Below are 10,335 nucleotides of genomic sequence, written 5' to 3' on the forward strand. Positions count from 1 at the left end.
TTTAACTTATTTAATACAATTACTCTATTCAACTCAAATTACAAGAATTGACATAAATAAAAGTGAAAGTCTTCTAGATGATGATCTAGTTACTAAGTCGTCTGATCCAGTGTCTCACGCCCATCCAGCTCCCGTCCTATCTCTTAAACTGTCAAGTCCGCTCCCCATAAACGGTTCATCACAGCGTTCACGAATAATACATGTGGTCAACCGCGAGGTTGAGTAGGGAAAACAATAAAACAATAAATATGATATGCATGATACTCCGCCACCTCCATCTCCATCACAACTCAATCACACACAAACCCGGAACGCCCAGCCATACCGATCCCCGGCAGACTATCAATCGACCGTCGTCGATATACCAGCTCAACAGCTGAGGTTATCCAGGGCAGGTCCTGCAGAACCCGCCTGGGCCTTATCACAACATCACATCGTATCACGATCTCATCACCACCACACCATCCTCCAACTCCAATGCATATGAATGCTCAAAAGAAATTGATGCAACACAATATATATATAAATCAATGAACTGATGAATCATAAAATCATGCCAGTTACCCGATGTTGTGATATCATGCTCAATACGATCAAATCAGTCAATCACCTTTCCGAATATAAATGATAACGTAAAGCAATAACCAGGAATCAAGTCAACACAATTCAACAATGACGATTATAGGACAAGTGTATTTCCCTACCTCATAGTGCCAGCAAATCCAATTAAGCAGTTAAGAAGTCCAGAAATAAAGCAATGAATTTGATTATCGATCCTTCACGAATTCGTCACCTAAAACAATTATAATAATTATAATTACTAACTACTAAATATAGTAATTTCCCAAAATAGAAGCTTTCCCGTAATACAATCCCGACACCAACTTATGCCCAATTGATAACTAAAATAACCCGATTAGTATTTGACCCAACTTCCCAAAATAGACAGTTATTAAAGTATAATTTCTAAAATGGAAACTTCCCGATATAGTAACTTTTCCATTAACCCATCTTTAATTAATTAATTATTATTAATTATTATTTTATTTCAAATAACTCGGGACTAAACCAAATGATAATTAAAGGATTAAACGAATTATGCTTTTAAGAAAAACCGCATTAACATTTGAACACTCAACACCCGACTTGAATTATTAAGTGTCTCGGGAATAATTTATCTAGATGCAACTCAAACACCCGTCTCCAATTATTTAAATAACTCGGAAGTTAAATTGATTAAATTATTTAAATGTCACGGAAACTACATTAATTAATTAAGACACGACCGACTAAAGAATTACACGATTAAACTATGCAACCCGCTTCGAAACAATTCGAATACTCGCATTAAACCACCCGTCCCCTTTACACTCTCTCACCCTCACCGTACGCCACTCACACCACCACGACTACCACCAGTCGTGGTCCCCACTTCAACCCCACCACCAACCACCAATGCCACGGTGGTCGACCTCTGCCGGCGAGTCCAGCCATGGCCGTCTTTTGGCCCTGGTTCAAGCCGTGCCCCACCAAACACCTCTCGTTCTTCCTATACCACCACCACACACGACAACTATTCCCTTGCCAACCACCACCGGCATGGTCACCACTAGCCCACGAATCCCGACCACATGGAGCCACCATTTCGACCTCCCCCGAGTCCACGGTGGCTCCACCCCAACACTGAACACATAACCGCCTGAGAAATCCCCTGTTTTAACCCGTTTTGTCCCCCATAACGAAACCACCTCCCTCTGCCCCTACGACCACCTAAGACCACCCTAACCACCACCAAACTATTCTACCCTGACCACCCATTACCAACACCCTGCCAACGACCATCCTTATCCCCTCCCTGAGACACGCAACCCCAACCAAAAACCCGACCCTTAACGCGAAAAACAGAGCAGGGTGTGAACTACTACCTTATTCGACACCACCACCGCCACCAGAACCACCTTTGAACGTCGACGAACGGCCCTAGCCCTTCCTTGCTGCACTGTCACGGCCCACACACCCTGTCTCTCTCTCGAAATGCGTGAAAAGGTGAGATTGGATCTCGAGAAAAGTGGAAGGTTGGTTGTGTCGTGTGTGTTCATTATTATGGGTTGTGATGGGTATTTGTAGAATTAGAATACTATTGTTAAATTAAGGTAGGGTATGAACTACATCAATTGGGGTGGGTGTTCATGATGACGGGTAGTGATGGGTAGGCTAGATACTTATTATTTTAGTTAAAGTTAGTTTATTATTTTAATTAAAGTTAAAGTATTATTATTAATTAAGTCTTATTATTTTAATTAAAGTTAAAGTATTATTATTAATTAAGTATAATTTGGGCTGGTCATTTTATTGGGCGACTCAAATGGGTCATTTCAATTTCCGTATAAACCCGTGTCAATTAACTAGGACCGATACAACGCGAGTTAAATAAAATAAATTACGTAATTATCGACTCAAAGAATTATCCCGCCTTAATTAGTAATATAAAATGTATAATAATTAATATATAATAATATCCGTTTAATAATATCCGTTTAATTCAATAATATCCGTTTAATTTATTATTATCCGTTTAATTTATTATATAAAAATATGGGGTATTGATCTTCCCCCTTAAAATGAACTTCGTCCGAAGTTCGCTCCCATACTCAACAATGTAAAGGTATTGTATATTGTACTTACGGACGTCACGCAATTCTAACACGGTTAACACACTTTTGACTCATCAATTAAACGTAATAAATACGGAATGTTACATTTCGCCTCCTAAAAATAAACTTCGTCCCGAAGTTTAACTCATCTTTTTCTTAATCCAATTAACTACAACTAATAACTACCTGCGAACACAAATGTATAACACTATATAATCATCTGAGGACACCGTCATCTTCCATCTAAATTCCGATCTCAAACTCAAGTAACTCAATAATCATGGTCGCACTGGACCGCAAATGTAACTCGGCACAAAGGCCCCACAACTCATAACTCGATACGGCTAGTTTAACTACACTCTCCTTTTTCACATCAACCAACTAACAAAAGTAGGAACAAAACATATAGGACTTATTTGCATAGGTACCCCACAACTAAACGTCAACTCGGTCAACTATAACCTACAAACAAGTGCAAATTAAGCATCAAGATTTTACAATCCTCCCCAACTAGAAACATGGTTACGTCCTCGTAACCTTCATTATTATAACCAAAGTTCTCAATTACTGCTAACAACTTAAAAAAAAAGATAAAAGATTTTCAACTCTCGCTTAAGTTAGCTAATCATTACCAAAGACAATCAGTTTCGCAGTACTTATCAGTTTAGAAATATTTTTAATCCTCATATATCGTAATTTACATGTTCATTTTATTCATTTAAGTCCTATCTTTACTAATGAATGAGCATAACCTCAACCATCAGGATTTTAGTTGCACTTCTTTACTCAGTTATATTCACGGCTCAATTAAACGTAACTATAACGACTATCATTTAAAACAATGCATATCATGTGAATCCTAAAAAGGGTTATCCCATTATAATTGCCAATCCCATTATCATAAACAATCTTTATTAAAATATGGTTAAGAGTAACGACTCGAGAATATAGATATGTCAAATATCTCTACAATGGCAAGATCATTTTAGCATTTTATGACAATGTAATAACGAATATATCCAATAAGAAATAACACACTGTTTATTATCGTGTCATAGGTTTAGGTTCAATTGAAATCATTTAATGCGATGAAGATAATAATTATAACTATGGGCACACAACTCATATGAAAGACCTTAGAACTCAAATGACATCCTACACGTGTGAGCATTTAGACACAATCATTACTACTATCCATGTGTAAACATTTAAACATAATTATTATAATTATTCATGTGAGTATATTAGCACAATTAAATTAATATTTAACGCCATCAACTTTACCAAGATATGACCATTTAGTTTTATATTTATATATATCCGACCACTATGCAAATATGATATGAAATATTACAACATGCCAAATGTATATAAATTATGCAAACAACTGGACTCATATAAAATATTTCATCCTTGATTAAAATCAATTTAAGCTATTCAATTTTACTCATACTATCATGCCAACAATGTTATCAACTAAGTTTTAAATTTTTGTCACTTGTTAAGATACATAATTACTGAACATGCGTGCTACTATCGTCATATGAAACATTATAAATTCACATTACTAAAGCTCAGGAATTAACCAAACAATTGTATGAAATTTTAACATAGAATGCACATTTTAAATGTTTTGATTTACGTTGTACCTTCCAAAAATCACGAATAAATAATTGTTCGATTAAAACTTGATTCTTATTACTTTTATAAAACATGGTGAGTTCAAAACACAAGGAAAAAGATTTAGGTTTAAAGCACAAGAATTTCATTTTTAAAGAATTTTACAACTCAGTTGGTCCAAACAAACAGGTGACACAATTGGTCTAAAACTTGGGTCAGTTTGCAAGATTTATTATTTAATATTGAAACGTCACGATTTTTCGTGGCTTATTAATTTGAAAACATATGCGACTCTTTTGATCGATGGAGTTGGAATTATGCGAAAATTATTAATATACTTTAAATGAGGATTTTTTTTTTTTACAAAATTGTTGATCAAAACATCACTGCACAGAACTTCCTAACCACAGTTCACTAAAATATTTATTACTCATAATCCGTATGTCATATAAGCGTGAAACCAACGTCAAATGATCACTAACTCACGAGGTTACTTCCCATAAAATTTTCATCGATAGGCAATAAACCGAAAAGAAATGGTAGTAAGGTCAATAAAAGGGTAACACCAACCAGAACGAGTTTTATCACTAAGTTATTCATTTTCTATGTTCCAATTCTCATAACTGTACTATCGATACTAGTCCATCCTAACTTAAATCTCACACTGTACTTACGTAATCATCTATCCCATAGAATCCCTTCGCATCTCGATCTACTCCGTACATCTAATCACGGTTGCTATGACTATAAACGTGCAATTCAATAGTGTTTCTAATTACTATCACAAGACTATACTAGCATGGCTTTGGGATCATCTAACCGCATATTACTTAGTCATAGTAGTACTATCAACACATCATTCATACAAATTACTTACCGTAGCGTTATCCTGCAATAATCAATGTATCAATCAGTCAACACTTTTAGGCAACGATATATGAATTTCCTGTTCAACCTCAAGCAACTTTTCTACCCTTTCTCTCGTATACACTCATGGTTTCCGGTTCAACTGAGAGGACCACTGGTTCGGTGTGAGGGGGCCCCTAACTCATACCTTACCATAGTGTGCTCCTACGATTCTATCCGAGTTCATTTTATTTAGACACATCCTATATTCATTGGGCTCATTGGTTTAGGCCTGAGGATCGTTCGCTCTGATACCACTTTGTAACACCCCGGTTTATAAAAGAAGTCCTCGTCAAGACATTCCCTAATAAAACGGACTGTTACCATCTCGGTTTCCCGAGGTAGTGAATAACAAATTAAACTCCAAGGCAATTTATGTAAAATTTTAACTTATTTAATACAATTACTCTATTCAACTCAAATTACAAGAATTGACATAAATAAAAGTGAAAGTCTTCTAGATGATGATCTAGTTACTAAGTCGTCTGATCCAGTGTCTCACGCCCATCCAGCTCCCGTCCTATCTCTTAAACCTGTCAAGTCTGCTCCCCATAAAACGGTTCATCACAGGCGTTCACGAATACACAGGGTCAACCGCGAGGTTGAGTAGGGAAAACAATAAAACAATAAATATGATATGCATGATACTCCGCCACCTCCATCTCCATCACAACTCAATCACACACAAACCCGGAACGCCCAGCCATACCGATCCCCGGCAGACTATCAATCGACCGTCGTCGATATACCAGCTCAACAGCTGAGGTTATCCAGTAAGGGTCTGCAGAACCCGCCTGGGCCTTATCACAACATCACATCGTATCACGATCTCATCACCACCACACCATCCTCCAACTCCAATGCATATGAATGCTCAAAAGAAATTGATGCAACACAATATATATATAAATCAATGAACTGATGAATCATAAAATCATGCCAGTTACCCGATGTTGTGATATCATGCTCAATACGATCAAATCGGTCAATCACCTTTCCGAATATAAATGATAACGTAAAGCAATAACCAGGAATCAAGTCAACACAATTCAACAATGACGATTATAGGACAAGTGTATTTCCCTACCTCATAGTGCCAGCAAATCCAATTAAGCAGTTAAGAAGTCCAGAAATAAAGCAATGAATTTGATTATCGATCCTTCACGAATTCGTCACCTAAAACAATTATAATAATTATAATTACTAACTACTAAATATAGTAATTTCCCAAAATAGAAGCTTTCCCGTAATACAATCCCGACACCAACTTATGCCCAATTGATAACTAAAATAACCCGATTAGTATTTGACCCAACTTCCCAAAATAGAAGAGTTATTAAAGTATAATTTCTAAAATGGAAACTTCCCGATATAGTAACTTTTCCATTAACCCATCTTTAATTAATTAATTATTATTAATTATTATTTTATTTCAAATAACTCGGGACTAAACCAAATGATAATTAAAGGATTAAACGAATTATGCTTTTAAGAAAAACCGCATTAACATTTGAACACTCAACACCCGACTTGAATTATTAAGTGTCTCGGGAATAATTTATCTAGATGCAACTCAAACACCCGTCTCCAATTATTTAAATAACTCGGAAGTTAAATTGATTAAATTATTTAAATGTCACGGAAACTACATTAATTAATTAAGACACGACCGACTAAAGAATTACACGATTAAACTATGCAACCCGCTTCGAAACAATTCGAATACTCGCATTAAACCACCCGTCCCCTTTACACTCTCTCACCCTCACCGTACGCCACTCACACCACCACGACTACCACCAGTCGTGGTCCCCACTTCAACCCCACCACCAACCACCAATGCCACGGTGGTCGACCTCTGCCGGCGAGTCCAGCCATGGCCGTCTTTTGGCCTGGTTCGAAGCCGTGCCCCACCAAACACCTCTCGTTCTTCCTATACCACCACCACACACGACAACTATTCCCTTGCCAACCACCACCGGCATGGTCACCACTAGCCCACGAATCCCGACAACATGGAGCCACCATTTCGACCTCCCCCGAGTCCACGGTGGCTCCACCCCAACACTGAACACATAACCGCCTGAGAAATCCCCTGTTTTAACCCGTTTTGTCCCCCATAACGAAACCACCTCCCTCTGCCCCTACGACCACCTAAGACCACCCTAACCACCACCAAACTATTCTACCCTGACCACCCATTACCAACACCCTGCCAACGACCATCCTTATCCCCTCCCTGAGACACGCAACCCCAACCAAAAACCCGACCCTTAACGCGAAAAACAGAGCGGGGTGTGAACTACTACCTTATTCGACACCACCACCGCCACCAGAACCACCTTTGAACGTCGACGAACGGCCCTAGCCCTTCCTTGCTGCATCATCACGGCCCACACACCTGTCTCTCTCTCGAAATGCGTGAAAAGGTGAGATTGGATCTCGAGAAAAGTGGAAGGTTGGTTGTGTCGTGTGTGTTCATTATTATGGGTTGTGATGGGTATTTGTAGAATTAGAATACTATTGTTAAATTAAGGTAGGGTATGAACTACATCAATTGGGGTGGGTGTTCATGATGACGGGTAGTGATGGGTAGGCTAGATACTTATTATTTTAGTTAAAGTTAGTTTATTATTTTAATTAAAGTTAAAGTATTATTATTAATTAAGTCTTATTATTTTAATTAAAGTTAAAGTATTATTATTAATTAAGTATAATTTGGGCTGGTCATTTTATTGGGCCAGCTCAAATGGGTCGATTTCAATTTCCGTATAAACCCGTGTCAATTAACTAGGACCGATACAACGCGAGTTAAATAAAATAAATTACGTAATTATCGACTCAGCAATTATCCCGCCTTAATTAGTAATATAAAATGTATAATAATTAATATATAATAATATCCGTTTAATAATATCCGTTTAATTCAATAATATCCGTTTAATTTATTATTATCCGTTTAATTTATTATATAAAAATATGGGGTATTACAGATATTGTTTTGGTACCCAGTGTGATATTGTTCCGTAAACATGATGATATTGTTGTATTTAGGCCCTGTTCTTTTCGGCTTTTAGAGCCGAATCGAATCGAATCAATGGAGCGAAATGAATCGAATCGAGTTGAATCGAATCAATGAGCTGAATCGAAGCCCCAATCGAATCGAATGGAGCCGAATGACTGAATCGAATCGAATAAGTGAGTGAATTGAATCGAATCGAATAAAGTCAATTGAGCTAAACTAAACTGAAATAATCATATTAATATTAATAATATTAATAATAATAATATTTAATATTATTGTTATTATCAACTATAATAATACTAATATTCATAGTATAATACTATTTATACTAATACTAAAATTTTTAAGAAAAAAGAGAGTGATGTAGAGATAGAAAGAGAAAAAGAAAAATCAAAAAAATCGAGGGATTATTAGGGTTTCATCTGCAGAAAATCATGGTAACTGCACCCAATTCAATTAATCGTTCAAATTCATCTTCAAAACAAAATCAAAAAAATAATAGCAATAAGTTCGATCTTCTGTCTACTACATCTCAAGAGGAATTTCCAGCTTTATCGCATAATGAAGGACCGTCTAGTGCGGATGTTCGTAAGGAGAAATCGATGGGATCAATTGTTGGAATTCCTCCCTTACAATTAGAACCACTTGTTGAGGATGTCTCTGAGGAGGATTACGATGAGCTGTTCTTACTCCCCTGTTCGGAAGTAATAAAGGAGGGTCTGAGTTGTTGCAATTCACCAACGCGAGGTACAAGCGAATTGAATTATTGGCGTAATTCGGTGTATTGTTTCATCCTGGGTGCTAACCCTCCGTGGGAGATAGTGGAAGGATTCATACGCCGCCTTTGGGTTAATCATCGGTAGACAAACCTGTCTTTCCTTCCTAATGGTGTTTTCATCGTGCGTTTTAAGACTAAGGTTGCTATGGATCTTTGTTTTGAAACAAGGACACTTTTTATTTGATAATAAGCCCTTAATTGTTAAGCCATGGTCACCTGAGGTTGATTTAGTTAAACATGAAGTTACATCATTCTGTTTGGGTCAAATTTCATAAAGCGCCTTTGGAATTTTGGGGAAAGGGGATTCCTCGTATCTCTGGAGTCCTTGGTAAGTTTATCAAGTGTGACCAAGCCACTGAAGAAAAGACTAGGATAGGGTATGCTCGTGTGATGATAGAACTATTATTTGGGAAACCCTTGCCTGATAAAGTCAAATTTTTAGATGAACATGGTGAGGTGGTTGAGATTGATGTTGAATATGAGTGGAAACCTGTGGTTTGTACTGTTTGTAAAGGAGTTGGGCATAGTGGTGCTGACTGTAGGAAGAAGAAAAATGATAAGAAAGTGCCAGCCACTCAACCTGTCACCAAGCCTGTGAATCAAGTTTGGAGACCAAAAGCCAGTTCCAGCTAGTAAGAGTAAAGGGAAAGGAACCACTCCTTCTACTCCTGTAGTTGTGACTCATTCAGGCACCGGTGGAAGTCCAATTAAAAACCCCAGTTGTTTGGCAAAGGAATGGACAATATACTTCTGGACCTACCCCTATCAGGCCTATTGTTAGGATGAGTAGGCGGGAGGTGATGAAGGTGCTTGTAGTGTTCACACTTTTGGCCGCAAACATTCCTTGAAGCTCTAAATAAATCCAAAGCACCTAAGGTAGGAGTTGGGACAAGTGGTAGTGAACTTCCCTCCCTTGTGGGGGATGTATAATCTTGGGTTTTGGAATGTGAGGGGACTAAATAATCCTACTAAACAAAGGCACGTGAAATGGTTTATGTATATGAACAAAGTAGGCTTATTTGGTCTCCTGGAGACAAAGGTTAAAACCTTGTCTCTAAAGTGTCTGAATAGTATTCTCATGGATGGTTGGAGTGTATCAACAAACAATAGATGGCATAAAGGAGGGAGGATTTGGGTTCTGTGGAATCCTTCTATCTATCAGGTTGATTTCCTGGATTATTCTGCTCAATGTATTAACATGAGGGTACTGGAAATAGCTACTAACAAGAAATTTAGTCTGTCTATGGTGTATGGTTTTAATGATTTATATGGCAGGCATGAGTTGTGGGATCAATTGATCAGGTTTGCATCTACTGTTCAAGGCCCTTGGCTGGTGTGTGGGGATTTCAACA

At 37.5% G+C, this 10,335-nt stretch overlaps 1 long non-coding RNA gene across 1 annotated transcript; it reads right to left on the reverse strand.

Moving 5' to 3' along the window:
- Positions 1 to 5,529: 5,529 nt before the first annotated feature.
- Positions 5,530 to 6,442, reverse strand: LOC141639895 (uncharacterized). Its single transcript, XR_012542751.1, has 2 exons — positions 6,268 to 6,442; positions 5,530 to 5,722 (listed from the first exon to the last, which is right to left on the reverse strand). It is a non-coding gene; the product is annotated as an uncharacterized LOC141639895 (long non-coding RNA).
- Between the last annotated feature and the right edge of the window lie 3,893 nt (positions 6,443 to 10,335).

Source organism: Silene latifolia, unplaced genomic scaffold (genome assembly GCF_048544455.1).
Source record: "Silene latifolia isolate original U9 population unplaced genomic scaffold, ASM4854445v1 scaffold_584, whole genome shotgun sequence".
NCBI lineage: Eukaryota > Viridiplantae > Streptophyta > Magnoliopsida > Caryophyllales > Caryophyllaceae > Silene > Silene latifolia.